Raw genomic sequence first — 19,606 nt, forward strand, 5'->3', positions numbered from 1 at the left:
AAAAAAAGGATATGGAATCAATCTAAGTGTTCATCAGTGGACAAGTGAATAAAGAAAATGTGGTATTGATACACAATGGAATACCATTTAGTAAAAAAAAAAAAAAATGAAATCCTGTAATTTTCAGCAACATGAATGGAACTGGAGGTCATTATGTTAAGTAAAATAAGCCAGGCACAAAAAGACAAATGCCATATGTTGTCACTCATATGTGGGAGCTAAAAACGTGGATCTCATGGAGGTAGGGAGTAGAATGATAAATACCAGAGTCTGGGAAGGGTATGTGGGTGGGAGAAGGGGGTGAAGTTAAGTTGGTTAATGGGGTACAAATATACAGTTAGATAGAAGAAATAAGTTCTAATTTTTTTTTTTTTTTTTTTTTTTTTTGAGACAGAGTCTCACTCTGCCGCCCAGGCTGGGGTGCAGTGGCCGGATCTTAGCTCGCCCGGCTAGTTTTTTTCTATTTTTTTAGTAGAGACGGGGTTTCACCGTGTTAGCCAGGATAGTCTCGATCTCCTGACCTCGTGATCCGCCCGTCTTGGCCTCCCAAAGTGCTGGGATTACAGGCTTGAGCCACCGCGCCCGGCCAATAAGTTCTAATGTTTAATAGCAGAGTATAGTTACGGTAGTTAGCAACAATGTATTTTGTATTTCAAAGTCGCTGGAAGAGAGGACTTAAAATGTTCCAAAAACACAGAAATAATTAATACCCCAGGTGATGGATATCCCAAATACCCTGACTTAATCATTACACAGTCTGTGTATGTAATACTCACATATACGCCATGAATATGTAAAATATGATTTATCAGTTTGAAAAACAAGGATGATCTCTATGTACTGATATGAAAAATTTTCCAACTTATACTAAGAAAAAAATTAAACACTAAACACATTCAACTTCTAGAAGTCTAAAATTAATGACTACTTCACAGTAATTTTTATAACTGTTTTATTTTGATTATTAAATATTTAAAATGTATCAAATACAGAAAATAATATAAGACACATGCATGTACCAGTCTTTATTACTAATATTTATTTTCTTACTGAAAAAGATTTATTTCCTTTATGACTTCTATGCAATTATTGTCACTTTTTTTTTTTTTTAAGAATCAGGGTCTGGCTCCGTTGCCCAGGCTGGAGTACAGTGGCACAATCATAGCTCATTGCAGCTTTGAACTCCTTGGCTCAAGCAGTCCTCTCACCTCAGCTTCCCAAGTAGCTAGGACTACAAGTGTGTGCCTCTACACTTGGCTAATTTTTTAAAGATTTTTATTTGGTAGAACCAGGGTCTTGCTATGTTGCCCAAGCTGGTCTTAAACTCCTGGCTCAAGCAATCCTTCCCGCTTGGCCTCCCAAAGTGCTGGGATTACAGGCATAAGCCACCTCACCTGGACTTTTTGTATTTTAATTTCAAAGTATTGTTGTGTATACAACTTTAAAATTTAAACAATTTAAAACAATAGCATATAGTCATGAAGAGGATACATGGAATTAATGTGCTCTAAAGGAATAAATTCAATGTTTGATAGCAGAGTAGGATGACCATACTTAACAGAAATGTATTGCCGGGCACGGTGGCTTACGCCTGTAATCCCAGCACTTTGGGAGGCCAAGGCGGGCGGATCACGAAGTCAGGAGATCTAGACCATCCTGGCTAACGTGGTGAAACCCCATCTCTACTAAAAATACAAAAAATTAGCCAGGTGTGGTGGCGGGCGCCAGTAGTCCCAGCTACTCAGGAGGCTGAGGCAGGAGAATAGCATGAACCTGGGAGGCAGAGCTTGCATTGAGCCAAGATCGTCCCACTGCACTCCAGCCTGGGCAACGGAGCAAGACTCAGTCTCAAAAAAAAGGTATTGTACTGAGGTGATAGATACCCTGAATATCCTGACTTTATCACTACACATCATATACATGTAACAAAATTTCTCATGTGCCTCATACATTTGCAAAAATAAGTCTAAATTTTTGTATTTTTCAGCAGGAAACTGAATACATTATCTCTAATGACTGACATATGTGTTGTTTTGTAGTCTATCGTTTTGATTTACCCACATAACTGCCATTTTGAAATTTCTCATTTGTTTTCATTTCACACTTTCTGTCTGAGGTTATGTTCCCTCTGGTAAAACTAAATACATGTAAGGGTGTGTGTGTGTGTATTGAAATATCAATGTGCCAAGAAAATAAATCAACATACAATTCTATACCCAGTGAAAATATCTTTCCAGAGTAAGGGCAAGATAGGATATTTTCAGATAAAAACACTGAGACAGTATGCAGCATCAGACCCTTACTAAAGTAAATGCTTATGAATACGGTTTGACACACTGAGGAATTATTCCGCTGACTTATTTCTTCCACTGTTGACTTAGGAAACATAGCTCTTAATCTGTTGCTGCTATCATAGTAAGCTACCTTTTATCCATGGCTGCTTTCAAGATTTTCGTTTGTTTCTTTGTATTTGATCTTCTGGGTTTCTGTCTTCACATAGTGTTTGACCTGGATATTCTTTACTTCCTTGCCAGCTCTTTGAATCTTTTGAATATGTCATCAGCAGGTTAATTTGTTTTCAGTGGGAGTATCCATCTGGGAACTTAGCCTGCCATGATACCAGAAACGAAACGTCACAATTAAAGCCCATCTTACTACCTAACAATAGCTACTGGTTAAATTAAATGATAACTACTTTCAATGGAATTATGTACAGCCATTTATCTTATTTATTTTAAAGAGACGTTATATTTTTAGAGTAGTTGTAGATTCACAGCAAAATTGAGAGGAAGGTACAGAGATTTTTCATATAACCACTGTCACCACACAGGCATCACAGCCTCTCCAATTATCAACATCTTCCCCCACCCTACTCTGCCACCCCATGGTGTATTTGTTACAATTGATAAACCTATACTGACACATTATAATCACTAAAAGTCCATAAGTTACATTAGGGTTCACTCTTGGTGTTGTACCATCTATGAGTTTGGACAAACGTATAATGACATGTATCCATTGGTATAGTAACATACAGAATATTTTCACTGCCCTAAAAAATCCTCTGCACTCCACTTATTTATCCCTCCCCATCACCCAATTCTTGGTAACCACTGATCTTTTAGTGTCTCCATAGTTTGGCCTTTTCCAGAATGTCAAATGGCCATAGCCATTATGCACCCTTTTCAGACTGGCTTTTTAACTTAGTAATATGCATTTGAGTTTCCTCCATGTCTTTTCATGGTTTCATAGCTCATTTCATGTTAGCATGGAATAATATTCCATTGTCTAGAGGTACCACAGTTTATTTATCCATTCACCTACTGAAAGACATCTTGGTAGCTTTCAAGTTTGGGCAATTATGAATGAAGCTGGTATAAAAATTCATGTACAGGGTTTTTGTATGGACATAGGTTTTCAGTCCATTTGGATAAATATCAAGGAGTGTGATTGCTAGATTATATGGTAAGAGTATGTTTGGTTTTTTAAGAAACTGTCAATGTCTTCCAAAATGGCTGTGCCATTTTTGCATTCCTACCAGCAATGAAAGAGAGTTTCTGTTGCTCTACATCCGCATCAGCATTTGATGTTGTCCATGTTTCAGACTTTAGCCATTCCAACATGTGCATAGTGGTATATCATCATTGTTTTAATTTTCAATTCCCTAATTATATAGACTGTTGAATATATTTTCATATTATTTGCCATTTGTATATCTTTTTTGGTGATTTTTAAATTGGGTTGTTCCATTTCCACCCGTTGAAATTTTTTTAATTCATTGTTGACTTTTAAGTGTTCGTTGTATATTTTTGGTAAGAGTCCTTTATCAGATGTGTCTTTTATAAATATTTTCTTCCAGTCTATGGCTCATCTAATTATTCCTTTGACATTGTTTTTCCAGAGTAAAAGTTTTTAATTTTAATGAAGTACAGCTTATCAACTATTACTTTATTAAATCATACCTTTGATGTTGTAGCTAAAAAGTCAATACTATACCCAAGATCATCTGGGTTTTCTATTTTCTAGGAGTTTTATAGTTTTGCATTTTTCTTTTGTTTTTGAGATGGAGTCTCACTGTGTTGCCCAGGCTGGAGTGCAGTGGTGAGATCTCGGCTCACTGCAACCTCCACCTCCCAGGTTCAAGTGATCCTCCTGCCTCAGCCTCCCAAGTAGCTGGGATTTTAGGCGTGTACCACCATGCCTGGCTAATTTTTGCATTTTTGGTGGAGTCAAGGTTTTGCCATGTTGGCCAAGGTGATCTTGAACTCCTAACCTCAGGTGATCCACCCGCCTTGGCCTCCCAAAGTGCTGGAATTACAGGCATGAGCCACTGCGCCAGCCCAGTTTTGCATGTTTCTAGCTTCTAGGGGAGCTTCACACTTTGTTCTATGATTTTTAAGTTAATTTTTATGTTAACTCAGAACACACAAGAGTGCAAGTTCTGTGTCTAGATTAATTTTTTTAATGTTTGCATGTCCAGTTGTTTCACCACTATTTTTTGAAAAGACTTTTTGTTGCATTGTACTGCCTTTTCTCCTTTGTCAAAGATCTGTTGACCACATTTAGGTAGATTTATTTCTGGGCTATTAGCTAGGCCTGTTTCTGTTCCTTTGGTCTATTTGTCTATTCTTTTGCTAATACTACACTGTCTTGATTACTGTAGCTTTATAGTAAGTCTCGAAGTTGGGTAGTGTTAGTCTTCTAACTTTGTTCTTCTTCAATATTTATTGGTAATTCTGGTTCTTTTGCTTCTCCATATACATTCTCTTTACAATCAGTTTGTCAATATCTACAAAATAATTTGCTGAGATTTTGATTGAGATAGTATTGAATCTATGGATCAAGTTAGGGAGAACTTATATCTTGACGATATTTGGACTTACTATCCATGAACATGAAATATATCTCTATTTAATTCTTTGATTTCTTTCATCAGAATTATGTAGTTTTCCTCATATAGTTCTTGTACATATTTTGTTAGGTTTATACCTAAGTCTTTCATTTTTAAGGGGTGCTAATGTAAGTGATATTGTGTTTTCAATTTCAAATTCCACTTGTTCCTTCTAGTATGTAGGAAAGCAATTGACTTTTGCATTTTAACCTTGCATACTGCAATCTCTGGAATCATTTATTACTTCCAAGAGCTTTTATTTATTTTTTTTTTTTTTGGTCAATTCTTTTGGATTTCCTACATAGACAATCACATCATCTACAAACATATATAGTTTTATTTCTTCCTTTCCAAACTGTATACCTTTTCTTTTCTTGTCTGGTCTCACTGCATTAGCTAGGACTTCTAGTATGATATTGAAAAGCAGTGGTGAGAGGAGACATCCTTGTCCTGTTCCTGATCTTAGTAGGAAAGCATCTAGTTTCTCACCATTAAGTATGATGTTAGCTGTAGGTATTTTTGTGTCTATTCTTTATCAAGTCAAGGAAGTCTATTTTATCATGAACAGGTGTCAAATTTTGTCAAATGCTTTTTCCGCATCTATTGATACAATTTTTTTTAGCATATTGATGTGATAGATTACATTATTTGGTTTTTGAATGTTGAAGCAGCCTTGCATAACTGGGATAAATCCCACTTGGCTGTGGAACATAATTCTTTTTATATATTATTGGATTCAATATGCTAATATTTTGTTGAGGGTTTTTGCATCTATGTTTATGAGAGATATTGGTTTGTAGTTTTCTTTTCTTGTAATGTCTTTGTCTGGTTTTGGTATTAGGATTGTGGTGGATCCACAGAATGAGTTAGAAAGTAGTTCCTCTGGAGAGGATGTGGAAAAATAGGAACACTTTTACACTGTTGGTGGCACTGTAAACTAGTTCAACCATTGTGCAAGACAGTGTGGCTATTCCTCAAGGATCTAGAACTAGAAACACCATTTGAGCCAGCCATCCCATTACTGGGTATATACCCAAAGGATTATAAATCATGTTACTATAAAGACACATGCACACATATGTTTATTGCGGCACTATTCACAATAGCAAAGACTTGGAACCAACCCAAATGTCCATCAATGACAGACTGGATTAAGAAAATGTGGCATATATACACCATGGAATACTATGCAGCCATAAAAAAGGATGAGTTCATGTCCTTTGCAGGGAGATGGATGAAGCTGGAAACCATCATTCTCAGGAAACTATCGCAAGAACAGAAAACCAAACACCGCATGTTCTCACTCATGGGTGGGAATTGAACAATGAGATCACTTGGACATAGGAAGGGGAACATCACACACCGGGGCCTGTTGTGCAGTGGGGGGAGGGGGGAGGGATAGCATTAGGAGATAGACCTCATGTAAATGACGAGTTAATGGGTACAGCACACCAACATGGCACATGTATACATATGTAACAAACCTGCACGTTGTACACATGTACCCTAGAACTTAAAGTATAATAAAAAATTTAAAAATAATAATAATAAAGAAAGAAAGAAAGGAAGTAGTTCCTCACCTTCTAGTAGTCTTAAAGATATTATAGAGAATTGGTATAATATCTTCCTTAAATGTTTGATAGAATTCACCAGTAAACCCATCAGAGCCTTGTGCTTTCTGTTTTGAAAGGTTGTTCATTATAGATTCAATTTTTAAAATACAAACAGGCCTATTTTAATTGTTTGCTTTTTCTTGAGTGAGTTTTGGAAGATTGTGTTTCTTAAGGATTTGGTCCATTTCATCTAGGGTTTCAGATTTGTGGGCATGGAGTTGTTCACGGTATTCCATGATTATCCTTTTAATGTCCATGGAATCTGTAGTAATGCCCCCTTAACCTATCTTTTTAAAGAAAAAAATCTATCAAAAGAGCAGAATGTTTTAATAATATAATCAAAGTAGGAGTAAAAATAAGGATCGAACTTGAATGTTTTGGGAGCTTTCTGTGTGTTAGGCACTGTTCTTATGAGTATGTATATGAACTACTGCTTTTAATCCATATAAAGCCCCATCAAATAGGGATTATTGTCCCCAATCTAAAGAAGAAAAAACAGAAAGATTCAATAACTTGTCCAAGCCTGTATATCTTGGACACATAAAACTATAACTAACCACATATTAACTATCTGAAAAGATATGCTGACAGAAGGCTGGTCTCTGCCAGGAGCCAAGAAAAGAGGAAAGAAAGATTGAGACTTGGGGGACTCTGCTGGCTCTATACACATGGTGAGGAGGCTTACTAGCTGATGTGAGCGTCTGGTCAGTTTGCCTAGTACATCTCTGTAATAGAGTCAGATATGTCAGACAGTTGTGCTATGAAGCTCAGACAACCAACTCTCCCACTTTCACTTCATGACCATCAGCCACCTTCTGACTGTTATATTTTCCTACAAATGAAGGAATGTATACACCAGTTTAAACATTTTGTAGTAGTATTTCTCACTATAAATGAACAATTTGGCCTTTGGGATTGTTAATTGGTCCCGTGTAAGTTGGATCATGTGAGTCCATTCATCTGAGTTTTGTCAGTTCTTCATGTTCTGACAAACCTGAGTTTCTGGGCCTAGAGAGCTGAGGACCAAACCCTGGACTAAGGCGGCTCTTTCAAGGTAATGCCCTATGAGCCTTACATGAGGCAGCCAAATCACCTTTCTATCTGGTATCTTCATCTTTCTTAATTTAAATGCAATGATAATAAGTTGTTGGGATGTTCTGTCAGTTATTAAGTTTTCATCTCTCACATCCACACTTGCCCTTCAATACTCTGCAATATGATGCTAGATTTAGAATTCTAAAAAACACATTTCTACTTCGTCAACAGCCTGCAATCCTAGAGGAACAAAAACAGAGTCCTTCCTGTGGGCTTCCTGAATGTTTCCTGTTCCTGTGGGCATCACACGAGCATCATTTCTTTATTCAAACAGCTTCAGTTCCTTCCAGTGGCAGCGGCTAAACTCTGTTTGAAGTTTTTCCTCTCTATTGCAGGATCACATTCATTGTACCCTCTCAGAGGAACCAGCATAAGCTGCCTGATGTCCTCACTTCAGAGTTCTGCTTCCTCCTCTGAGTTCCTAAATGCAAATAATTTCAACCTCTTTCCTTTGTTCCCCGATTCTAGGAGTAGTAAATGCTTCCTGCAGTTGCTACCTCTCTGACATCTTTTTTTGCCCTTTCATTTACTTTGTTAACAACTTTATGCCTAGATAAAAATTATATTCTATCTGTTCAAATAACTGATGTGGTTTCCATCTTGAATGATACAGATGTATATATGAGCTGCAATTTCTCTGCTTTCTTTTATTCAAATTGGCAAAAAGATATTTACTCATGTCTGAGGATCTGTTTATGATTCACAGAAACAGAAACAATATGAATTCATATCAAACAATTTGTCAAAATATAAGAAAACTGAAAGAAATAAATGAACAATAGAGCAGCACATATTGTAGATATTTGAGGGTTTTTTCCCATTCTCCATAACTGAGCAGTTTGCTCAAAGTGCTCCTGTATCTTTTTCTCAGTTCTGGAAGCCAATAAATCCCAAAATAACACCATTACAGTAAAACAAGCTGCATAGCCCAAAGATGGATTTACTGGAATGATGTCAAACGATTGTTTCCATGGTATTGATTGCTTACTTTAGAACTTTCCTAGAGCTGAGATGTCAAAAGGTTATTATTTTGGCTTGAGGAGAGGCTTGAAAGGATATTCTAGGGGAAAAGAGCATGGCCTGACAGCTGCTTACTTCTGGGAGGATTCTGGGGCTGCCTTCAGGACAAAGGAGGGGCAACCTGAGGTATATTTTGAGCAGCTAGAAGCCAAAGGTGTCTCCAAGAGAAGTAACAATTTAGCGGCTATGTCAAATAAATAAGCTAGTCCTAGGGTTTAAACCAAAATTTGAATTGAAAAATTGTGTAATTATTCAAGCTTAGATTGTTGTATATTGCTAAGTGTTGTACATGCTTTGGGTTTATTTAGGATGTCCCAGTTCAGAAAGGATGTCCCAATTTGAGCAGTTTACCCTATTACCTGATCATCTGCTTATGGCACAAATTTCTTTCATTTTCTCTGAAATCTAGAACCTCCCTCCATCATCATAGGTATAGGCTATGCAGATGTAGCTCAGGACAGAGTTTATGGAAATAATTGTCTGTTTTTGTGCTTGTGAGTTAAGCCAAGCATCACTTATTTCAGGGAAATTGCTCCTTTCACCTTCTTCTTCTAGAAGGTGTTTCAACATTAATAATACAGAGAAGTAACAAGATAATCTTAAGCCTTTTTGAGTACTATGATTACAAGAACTGCAACCCACTCACCACCCACACACTCCTCTTTCCCAAGCAGTGCACTAAAGCTATTTGAAGCAAATGACATTGTGTATCCACAACATTTAATTCCTGGTTCCTTGCTAGAGTCTTAACATTACCACTAATAAAAACCTCTGTTCTAACCTTTGTCTTGCCTTATTCTCACAGCCCTCTTAATTACCTGAGATTTTTTATACCGTAAATTAACTCCCAAGTCACCAAACTTCTATACATCATTTTCTACAAATGACAGTATACTTCAAATGGCAACTGCAACATAAATGTGGGAGGATAAAAATACTTAAATGGTTATATGGAATTTGCATTTTATTTAAAGTGGTAAATAGCAACTCTGAGTAGACTGTGAATGGTTAGGTAAGTATATTACGATACCTAGAGCAAACACACACACATACAAAGAGACAATAGATAGAAATGACAACAGATAAATTGAAATAAAATATCAAAGAATATTAAAATAATCCAAATAAAGGCAAAAAACAGGGAAACAGAGAACCCAAAAATGAAGGGGACATACAGAAAACAAATAATAAAATGACTGACCTAAATCCAACTATACCAAAAGTTACATTACATGTAAAAGTCTAAACATACCAAATAAAAGCAAAGATTGTCAGACTGGTTAAACAAACAAGCAAACAAAGAAGACCAAAATATATGCTGTCTATAATTAGCTCACTTCACATAGATTAAAGTAAAAGAATAGGGAGAAAAACATACTATTCAAACACTAATCAAAAGACATATGGAGACTAAATAAGACAAAGTATACTGCAGAACAAAGAAAATTACCATGGGAGACATTCCAAGTTGGTAAAAGAGTTAATTTACCTAGAAGACATTACAATCCTAAATGTAAATGCACCTAACAACAGAGCTTCAAAATACACAAAGCAAAAGCTGATAGAATTGAAAAGAGAAGGAGACATACCGTAACTACAGATATGGTAGGAGACTTCAACACTCCTCTCTTGGTAATAGATAGAAATTGTAGACAGAAATTCAGCAAAGATATATAAAATTGACCAATACCATAACTAATTGTATCTAAGTGACATTTTATAGAATATAGCACCAAGTAACAGCAAAATACACATTTTTTGCAAGTACACATGGAGCTTCCACCAAGATAGGCTATCTTTTGGGCCTTAACACATTTAAAATCATTGTAATTATAGAAAGTATGTTCCCTTGTATCAGAATTAAATTAAAAATCAGTCACAGAAAGTTATCTGGAAAATCCCAAAATAATACATTTCTAAATAACCCCTGAGTCAAAGAGGAAGTCTCAAGGGAGATTAGAAAATACTTTGGACTAGCCGGGCGCAGTGGCTCAAGCCTGTAATCCCAGCACTTTGGGAGGCTGAGACGGGCGGATCACAAGGTCAGGAGATCGAGACCATCCTGGCTAACACGGTGAAACCCCGTCTCTACTAAAAAATACAAAAAGCTAGCCGGGCGAGGTGGCGGGCGCCTGTAGTCCCAGCTACTCGGGAGGCTGAGGCAGGAGAATGGCATGAACCCGGGAGGCGGAGCTTGCAGTGAGCTGAGATCCGGCCACTGCACTCCAGCCCGGGTGACAGAGCGAGACTCCGTCTCAAAAATAAAAAAAAAAGAAAAAGAAAATACTTTGGACTGAGAGAAAATGAAAATATAACATATGAAAACTTGTGGAGTTCAGCTAAATCTGTGCTTAGAAGGAAATTTGTAGTGTTAAATACTTACATTAGAAAATAAAAAGGTTCTAAATCAATAATCTAAGCTTCCATCTTAGGAAATCAGTAAAACAAAACAAATTAAATACAAAAGAAGCAAAAGGAAAAAAGCTATTAGAACTAATAAATGAGTTTAGTAACATCACAGGATACAAGGTCAATAAACAAAGATAAGAGCAGAAGTCAATGAAATTGAAAACAGAAAAAAAAAGAGGAAAATCAATAAAACCAAAAGCTGGCTCTTTAAAAAGGTCTATAAACTTGATAAACATTTAGCCAGACTGACCAAGAATAAAAAGAGAAAAGACATCAAAAACAGGTATTCAAACAAATACATGTACATGAATGTTTATAGCTATTCACATGTATTATTCACAATACTAAAAGGGGGCAACAACCTAAATGTCCATTAACTGATGAATGGATAAACAAAATGTGGTATATCCATACAATAGAATATTATTCAGGCACAAAAAAGAATGAATTACTGATACATGTTACAACATGGATGAACCTTGAAAATATTATGCACAGTGAAAGAAGCCAGACACAAAAAGTCAAATACTGTATGATTCCATTTATATTAAACATCTAGAAAAAGTAAATCCATACAGACTGAAAGTAGACTAGTGGTTGCCAGAAGCTTAAAACGTACAGAGTTTCAAAAAAAAAGGTACAGAGTTTCCTTTTGGTATGATGAAAATGTTTTAGAAGTAGATAGAGGTAACAATTGCCCAACATTGTGAATGTATGAAATGCCACTGAATTGTATATTTTAAAGTGATTAGTGGTTAATTTTATATTACATGAATTTTACATCAAGAAGAGAGAGATAGAGACAGTGATGGATATATATGTGTGTATCTATTCAATTTCAAGAAGAAATAGATAACTTGAATTGTCTTATACCTAGTAAAGAAGTTGAATGGATACATATATGCATGCGTGTGTGTGTGTGTGTGTGTGTGTGTGTGTTTATCTATACAATTCAGGCACAAGAAAGAAGTACTGTTACATGTTACAACATGGATAAACCTTGAAAACACTATGCATAGTGAAAGAAGCCAGACACAAAAGATCAAATACCATATGATTCCATTTATATGAAACATCCAGAATAAGTAAATCCACACAAGCAGAATGTACACTAGTGGTTGCCAGAGGCTTAAAAGATACAGAGTTTACACACACACACACACACACACACAGCCAGAGTGTGACAGTGGGGAGAGAAACAGAGAGAGGGCACTAATTACCAATATCAGGAAGAAGAGATAGCACTAAATACCCTATAGAAATTAAAAACAAATACTACAAACTAGCCGTTAATTCAACGAAGTAGATAAAATGGACAAATTCTTTGAAAGACACAAACTACCAAAATGCACTCCAGAAGAAACCGGTAACTTGAATTGTCTTATACCCAGTAAAGAAATTGAATTTGTAGTTTAAAATCTTCCAAAAAAAAAAAAATTCTGGGTCCCGATGGTTACACTGGTGAAGTCTACCAAACACTTCAGTGGGAAATTTTCTCCTGACTTTTAATTCTATTTAAACTTTTTTTTTTTCCAGAAAGTAGAAGATGAGGGAACAGTTATTTTGTTCAGCTAGTATTATCTCAATACCAAAAGCAGGAAAAGAAAATACAAGAAAAGAAAGCTACAGACCAATATCCCTCAACAACATATAAGAAAACAAGCCTGGGCACAGTGGCTCACTCCTGTAATCCTAGTACTTGGGAGGCCGAGGCAGGCAGATTACCTGAGGTCAGGAGTTCAAGACCAGCCTAACCAACATAGTGAAATCCTGTCTCTACTAAAAATACAAAAATTAGCCCAGTGTGGTGGCATACACCTGTAATCCCAGCTACTTGGGAAGCTCAGGCATGAGAATCACTTGAATCCAGAGACGGAGGTAGGAGTGAGCCAAGACTGTGTCACTGTACTCCAGCCTGGGTGATGGAGTGAGACTCTGTCAAAAAATAAATAAATAAATAAAATAATAATAATAATAAGATCTAGGAATATATAAAAAAGATACTATATCATGGCCAAGTAATGTTTATTTCAGGAATGTAAGGCAGATTCAATGATTTGAAAATGAATCAACATAATTCACCAAATTAACAGACTAAAATAGAAAATAGTAGAAAATTTTCTGCATCTTAATAGATGTAGAAAAAGAATTTGACAAAATTAAACATAAATTTGTGATAACAAACTCTCAGAAGTCTAGGAATGTAAAGGAATTTCCTTAGCCCAATGAAAGTGCCTACAAAATGTCTATGGTTAGCATCTTAATGGTAAAATATAACTTCTGCATGTTAAAATAAAAAACAGATGTCCAATATTACTATTCTTATTCAACACTATCTTGGGAGTTCTAGCCAGTATAATAAGGCAAGAGAAAGAAATAAAAGACATACAGACTAGAAAGGAGGAAATAAATTGTCTCTATTTGCAGATGACATAATTATCTGTGCAGAAAATCTCAATGAATCTACCAAAAAGCTCCTAGAACTAATAAATGAGTTTGGCAAGATCACAGAATACCAGACCAATACATAAAAATCAACTGAATATTTATATATGGGCAATGAATAACTCAAAATGAAAGATTTAAATACAATGTTGTTTACTATAACACACACACAAAAAGGGAATACCTGTAAATCTAACCAAATATGTGTAGGATATGTTGCTAAAAAATATAAAATACAGATGAAAGAAGTCAAAGAAGATCCAAATAAATGGAGATATATAGTATATTCATGAATTGTAAGATTCAACACTGTTAATATGTCAGTTCTCCCCAAACCGATCTATAGATTTTATGCAATCCTAATCAAAATCCCAGTAGGAATTTTTGTAGATATCAATAAGCTGATTCTAAAATTTACATGTAAAGCCCAATAAGAATAGCCAAAAGAATTTATTTTGAAAAAGAATAAAGGGTTCAGACTACCTCATTTCAAGCTTACTATAAAGCCACACTAATCAAGGCAATGGGTTGATTAGCAAAGTCTGATGCAAGGCAAGCAAATTGCCGCCTACCTACATATCTGCAGGTCAGGAGATCGAGACCATCCTGGCTAACACGGTGAAACCCTGTCTCTACTAAAAATACAAAAAATTAGCCGGGTGTGGTGGCGGGCGCCTGTAGTCCCAGCTTCTCGGGAGGCTGAGGCAGGAGAATGGTGTGAACCTGGGAGGCGGAGCTTGCAGTGAGATAGCGCCACTGCACTCCAGCCTGGGCGACAGAGCAAGACTCCGTCTCAAAAAAAAAAAAAAAATTATACACGGATTTTTCACTGTGAGAAGGTGGTGCCCCTAACCCATGAGTTGTTCAAGGGTCAACTGTACAGAAAAGTTTAAAGAATGCAGGGCATTGCCTAACTGCCTCAGGTCTTTCCACCTTGATCATACCCTTTTGGCCTCTTTAACCCCAAACCTATTTTCACCTTTATTTCTCTTCTTTCTCAACTCGCTACTGCTCTCTCATTCTCTGTCAGTTCCTAGCTCTATATTAAATTCATTTTCATTGTTATTCACCCTTTCCTGTCTTTGTGCCATTATATCCATTCCCAATTGGTTGCAAAAGGAAAAACAGAGAAATGAAAATTTAAAGAACACAATGTGTCCAGCTTAAGCATTTTACAACTGCCCCTGGCAACTTGCCCCTTGTCTTGTTACTCTGAATCTTCCTTTTAAATATTTCACAAAGTATTCAGACATCCGGCTCTTACCATTTTGTAACTGAGAAAGGCATTATGTTCTAGAGAGACAATTTATCTTGAATGCTCTCCCCACTATTTTTTATTCCTGTTGGAACAGTTCAAATGTAGTTGCTTCATTTGTATGATAGTCAACCAAACCTCACCACCCATTTACAAAGCGGCTTTGTAAAACGTTGATTTTTTTCATCTTTTGTTGTGGGAGTTAACTTTTTTTTCTTTTTTACTTTTTGTGGAAACAAAGGGTAACTATGTTGCCCTGGCCGGTCACAAACTCCTGGGCTCAAGCAATCCTCCTGCTTTGGCCTCCCAAAGTGCTGGGATTACAGGAGTGAGCCACCATGTTCAGCCTGGAAGTTAACTTTTATAAAGCAAAGAAAACAAAATTCCACTTTGTGTAATAGCGTGTATGACTTAAATTATGTATCAGTCTGTACTTGCAGGCACAGATTATTTAATATAAGTTAAATAAAATTGCTTTCCAAGTGTTTATTCTCCAATGATTTGGTGAAGACGAATTCCCATTTTCTAAATAAAAAACTGCACATGCTGATAAGTCCTTTTCTGTAATTTTATTGATTTTCATCTTTGTTTTCCTTCTTTATGAGAAACTCTTAGCATTTTACCTCTTAGGAATTTTCCTACCTGAATTTTTGGCTGTGCCAAAATAAAAATATAGGCTGCATTGAGGCACTATTTTAAATATTGTTATAAATATTTTTTAAAGATACAATGTGCCCTTCAGAGTGATGAAGCCTTACTTATATAGATTCTTCCTTATTTGAAAATAATAATGACTATCACTTATAAAATGCTACATGATAGAAATTATTCATATTAGCATACCACTAGTCTTCCAGATGAAAAATGAAAAGTTAATACCTTAGGCCGGGTGCGGTGGCTCAAGCCTGTAATCCCAGCACTTTGGGAGGCCGAGACGGGCGGATCACGAGGTCAGGAGATCGAGACCATCCCGGCTAACATGGTGAAACCCCGTCTCTACCAAAAAATACAAAAACACTAGCCGGGCGAGGTGGCGGGCGCCTGTAGTCCCAGCTACTGGGGAGGCTGAGGCAGGAGAATGGCGTAAACCCGGGAGGCGGAGCTTGCAGTGAGCTGAGATCCAGCCACTGCACTCCAGCCTGGGCGACAGAGTGAGACTCTGTCTCAAAAAAAAAAAAAGAAAAAAAAGAAAAGTTAATAACTTTTCCAAAGTTACACAGCTAGCATTTAAACCTGATAGGCACAAACATATGATTTACACAGAATATTTTTTTTTTTTTTTTTGAGACGGAGTCTCGCTCTGTCGCCCAGGCTGGAGTGCAGTGGCGCGATCTCGGCTCACTGCAAGCTCCGCCTCCCGGGTTCACGCCATTCTCCTGCCTCAGCCTCCCGAGTAGCTGGGACTACAGGCGCCCACAACCGCGCCCGGCTAATTTTTTGTATTTTTAGTAGAGACGGGGTTTCACCGTGGTCTCGATCTCCTGACCTTGTGATCCGCCCGCCTCGGCCTCCCAAAGTGCTGGGATTACAGGTGTGAGCCACCGCGCCCGGCCTACACAGAATATTTTAAATGTATTCATTTGAATAATCTATTACTATGACAAATTGCCAATAAATCAAACGTGAGGATTCCTTTCCTTTACTGTTTGTAATAGAAGATCAACCTAGTAATATTCATATCTCTATTTATAACCCTGATATACAGATAAGCAGAGGCTTGTATTAGAATCATTTGGTAATTCCCTGGAAAAAAATTTGCATCACAATATAATTTTTTTAAAGAGCATCAATTTTGTATAAATAACTTTTTTCTTAGACTACTTGAGTAAAGATAATAATAATAATGATAGTTGTCATTTATTTATTTATTTATTTATTTTTGAGACAGAGTCTGGCTCTGTCACCCAGGCTGCAGGGCAGTGGGGAGATCTTGGCTCACTGCAAGCTCCGCCTCCCAGGTTCACGCCATTCTCCTGCCTCAGCCTCCCGAGTAGCTGAGACTACGAGTAGCTGGGACTACAGGCACCTGCCACCATGCCTGGCTAATTTGTTTTTTGTATTTTTAGTAGAGGCAGGGTTTCACCGTGTTAGCCAGGATGGTCTCGATCTTCTGACCTCGTGATCCGCCCGCCTCAGCCTCTCAAAGTGCTGGGATTACAGGCATGAGCCACCGCATCTGGCCTATTTGGATTTTTAATGAGCCAGGTATTGGGCTAAATCCTTTATGTACATTGTTTATACACAACCACCACAACTCTGTGTAGAAGATATTCTATCTGGGTCCCAAATACCTGCTTTTAATCATTTCAGGAGAGTCATGACCTGGCTGAATACCAAAGCACAAACACCAAAACAACTGAATAAAGAAAATGGGAATAAAGGTCAAATACACTGGCTCATGCCTGTAGTACCAGCACATATGGAGGCTGAGGCAGGAGGTTTGCTTGAGGCCAGGAGTTTGAAACCAGCCTGGGCAACATAGTGAGATCCCATCTCTACAAATACAATGTTTTTTGTTTGTTTGTTTTGTTTTGTTTTGTTTTAATTAGCTGGGTGTGGTTGCATGAGCCTGTAGTCTTAGCTGCTCAGGAGGCTGAGGTGGAAGGAATGCTTGAGCCTAGGAATTCAAGGCTGCAGTAAGCTATGCTCATGCCACTGCACTCCAGCCTGGGTGTCAGAGACTCCATCTCTTAAAAGAAAAAAAGAAAGCCATTAATTCCTAGTAACTTGGTGTCAAACAGACTCCCGGTTGTTGTACTGAACTCAGTCGATATCTTTATTCAATTCTATTACTCTGAGTTTTTTCTTTTTCTTTTTTTTTGAGACAGAGTCTTGCTTTGTCACCCAGACTGGAGTGCGGTGGTGCAAACACGGCTCACTGCAGCCTGGACCTCCTGGGCCCAAGCCATCCTCCCACCTCAGTCCTTCAAGTAGCTGGAACTACAGGTGCACACCTTCACGCCTGGCTAATTTTTGTTCTTTTTGTAGAGACGGGGTTTCTCCGTCTCACCAGGGTGGTCTTGAACTTCCAAGCTCAGGTGATCCACCTGCCTCGACTTCCCAAAGTACTGAGATTACAGGTGTGAGCCACTGCACCTGGCCACTCTGATTTCTTAATGTAGCTAAAAATCCTAGGAAAATTTTTGTCTAGTTTTGTCTAGTTTAATCAGTTCTAAAGTTTCTAAATCATTTGGAAGCATATAACCCATATGTTACAAGAATTCTTAAAATCTCACTTATAAGATTAAGTGGTGATCACACCCACACATACTTGTACAAAGAATATGGTAATAAAGAATGAGAAATAATTGTAGTAATAATGATAATAATAATGATAATACAATAATTAAATATTAGGATAGTAATATTGGAATTGGAAGTTGTGCAAGTTGAAATGAAATTTCTGTCCTCAATTAAGAAGTAATAACTTTATATTACCTTAAAATATTAGAGGAAAAGCCATTTCACAAAGACTTCCTTCCCTTTGGCAAACTATTCTCCAGAATCCTAATAAGCTTTCACAGAAGATTGCTTATTATTTTTATTTTATTTAATTTAAGTTTCTAAGCCAAGAAAAATTATATAGGTCTTAAGTAGTTTTCCATAACAAACAGAAAAGTGTTGGGAGATAATTAAAAAAAAAAAAAGTGAACAATTAACATTTAAAATTTATATCAGTGGATTTTTGTGAACCAGCATTTAAAGTTTTCTTTGGGTAATCTAGAAATACGTTGTCCAAAAATCCTAATATTTTTTTGTTGCATTTCCTATTAATATAAAAAAGAATATGTAATAAAAATTGAAAATATTTCCAATAAGACATATATCTTATTGGAAGAAGTAAAAAGTCATAGACAGAATAGAAATAAAATATTCATAAAAATTTTGGTGAGAGTTTCAAATAGAACAACCATAAATAGTGCATGATAAACAACTAAAAAGATTTTATCCATAATGTGCCATCCAAAAACACCTTTCAGGTCTCTCCTGATTGACCCTGAATGAAAATCTCACTTTAGGTGACAAAAAAAGGTTCATTAATGTTGCTCATGCATTTCAACATAAAAATGGAATGGAATCATTGACTACAGGTAGAAATGTGCAAAACTACTCAAGACAAATATGCTGCTTTGAGGCTACACATTTACTCCACTTTGTCTGCCAGCTTGATTTTTGAATTGGGCACTCATGGATAAAGGATATGTGATCTGAAAAAATACTGTGTGTCTTTTAAAAGTCAGTGTCATGTAATGTCATTTCTTTTGGCAAAATTTATGTTACACAGTATTACAGCATGGGCTGAGCTACTATAACATGATGCATTAAAAACTGCACATAATGATTGCTATATGTGTCAGAACGATGAATTGTTATATCAAATACCTGTTCAGCTGTAAATAAGGTCCTCTGTAAGTCACTGACAAAAGGATTATATTCTTTTGTTGCTGATGTATAATTCCTATTGTTTAAAATGTGCAGCTCTCCAACATCCATGCTTTGTGACCTGTAGCCATTTAAGTTGTGTATTTAATACATACGTACATACATACAATAAGGATACGGCAAATTACAGAAAGCCACAATTGGAGGTATTTTTGTTCTCAAAAGTATTTTTCCTCCAAAGAAGAGACATACACATGGAGCTCTAATGGATTCTGTATCACGTAGAAAATCCCTTTGGTTGCAAGTAATGGAAATCTCACGATCAGTAGCTCAAACAAATAAGATTTGTTTTTCTCACACAAGGTGATTAGAGATAGGCAGCTGCAAGTTTGGTTCAACAGCTCAATGATGTGAGGATTGGCATCTCTAAAATTGTTGTCTTTCTGTCATAAATGAAAGATGAATTTTTAAGCTCCACTTATTCTATCTATTTTC

This window comes from Macaca nemestrina, chromosome 6 (assembly GCF_043159975.1).
Source record: "Macaca nemestrina isolate mMacNem1 chromosome 6, mMacNem.hap1, whole genome shotgun sequence".
In the NCBI taxonomy this organism is placed as follows: domain Eukaryota; kingdom Metazoa; phylum Chordata; class Mammalia; order Primates; family Cercopithecidae; genus Macaca; species Macaca nemestrina.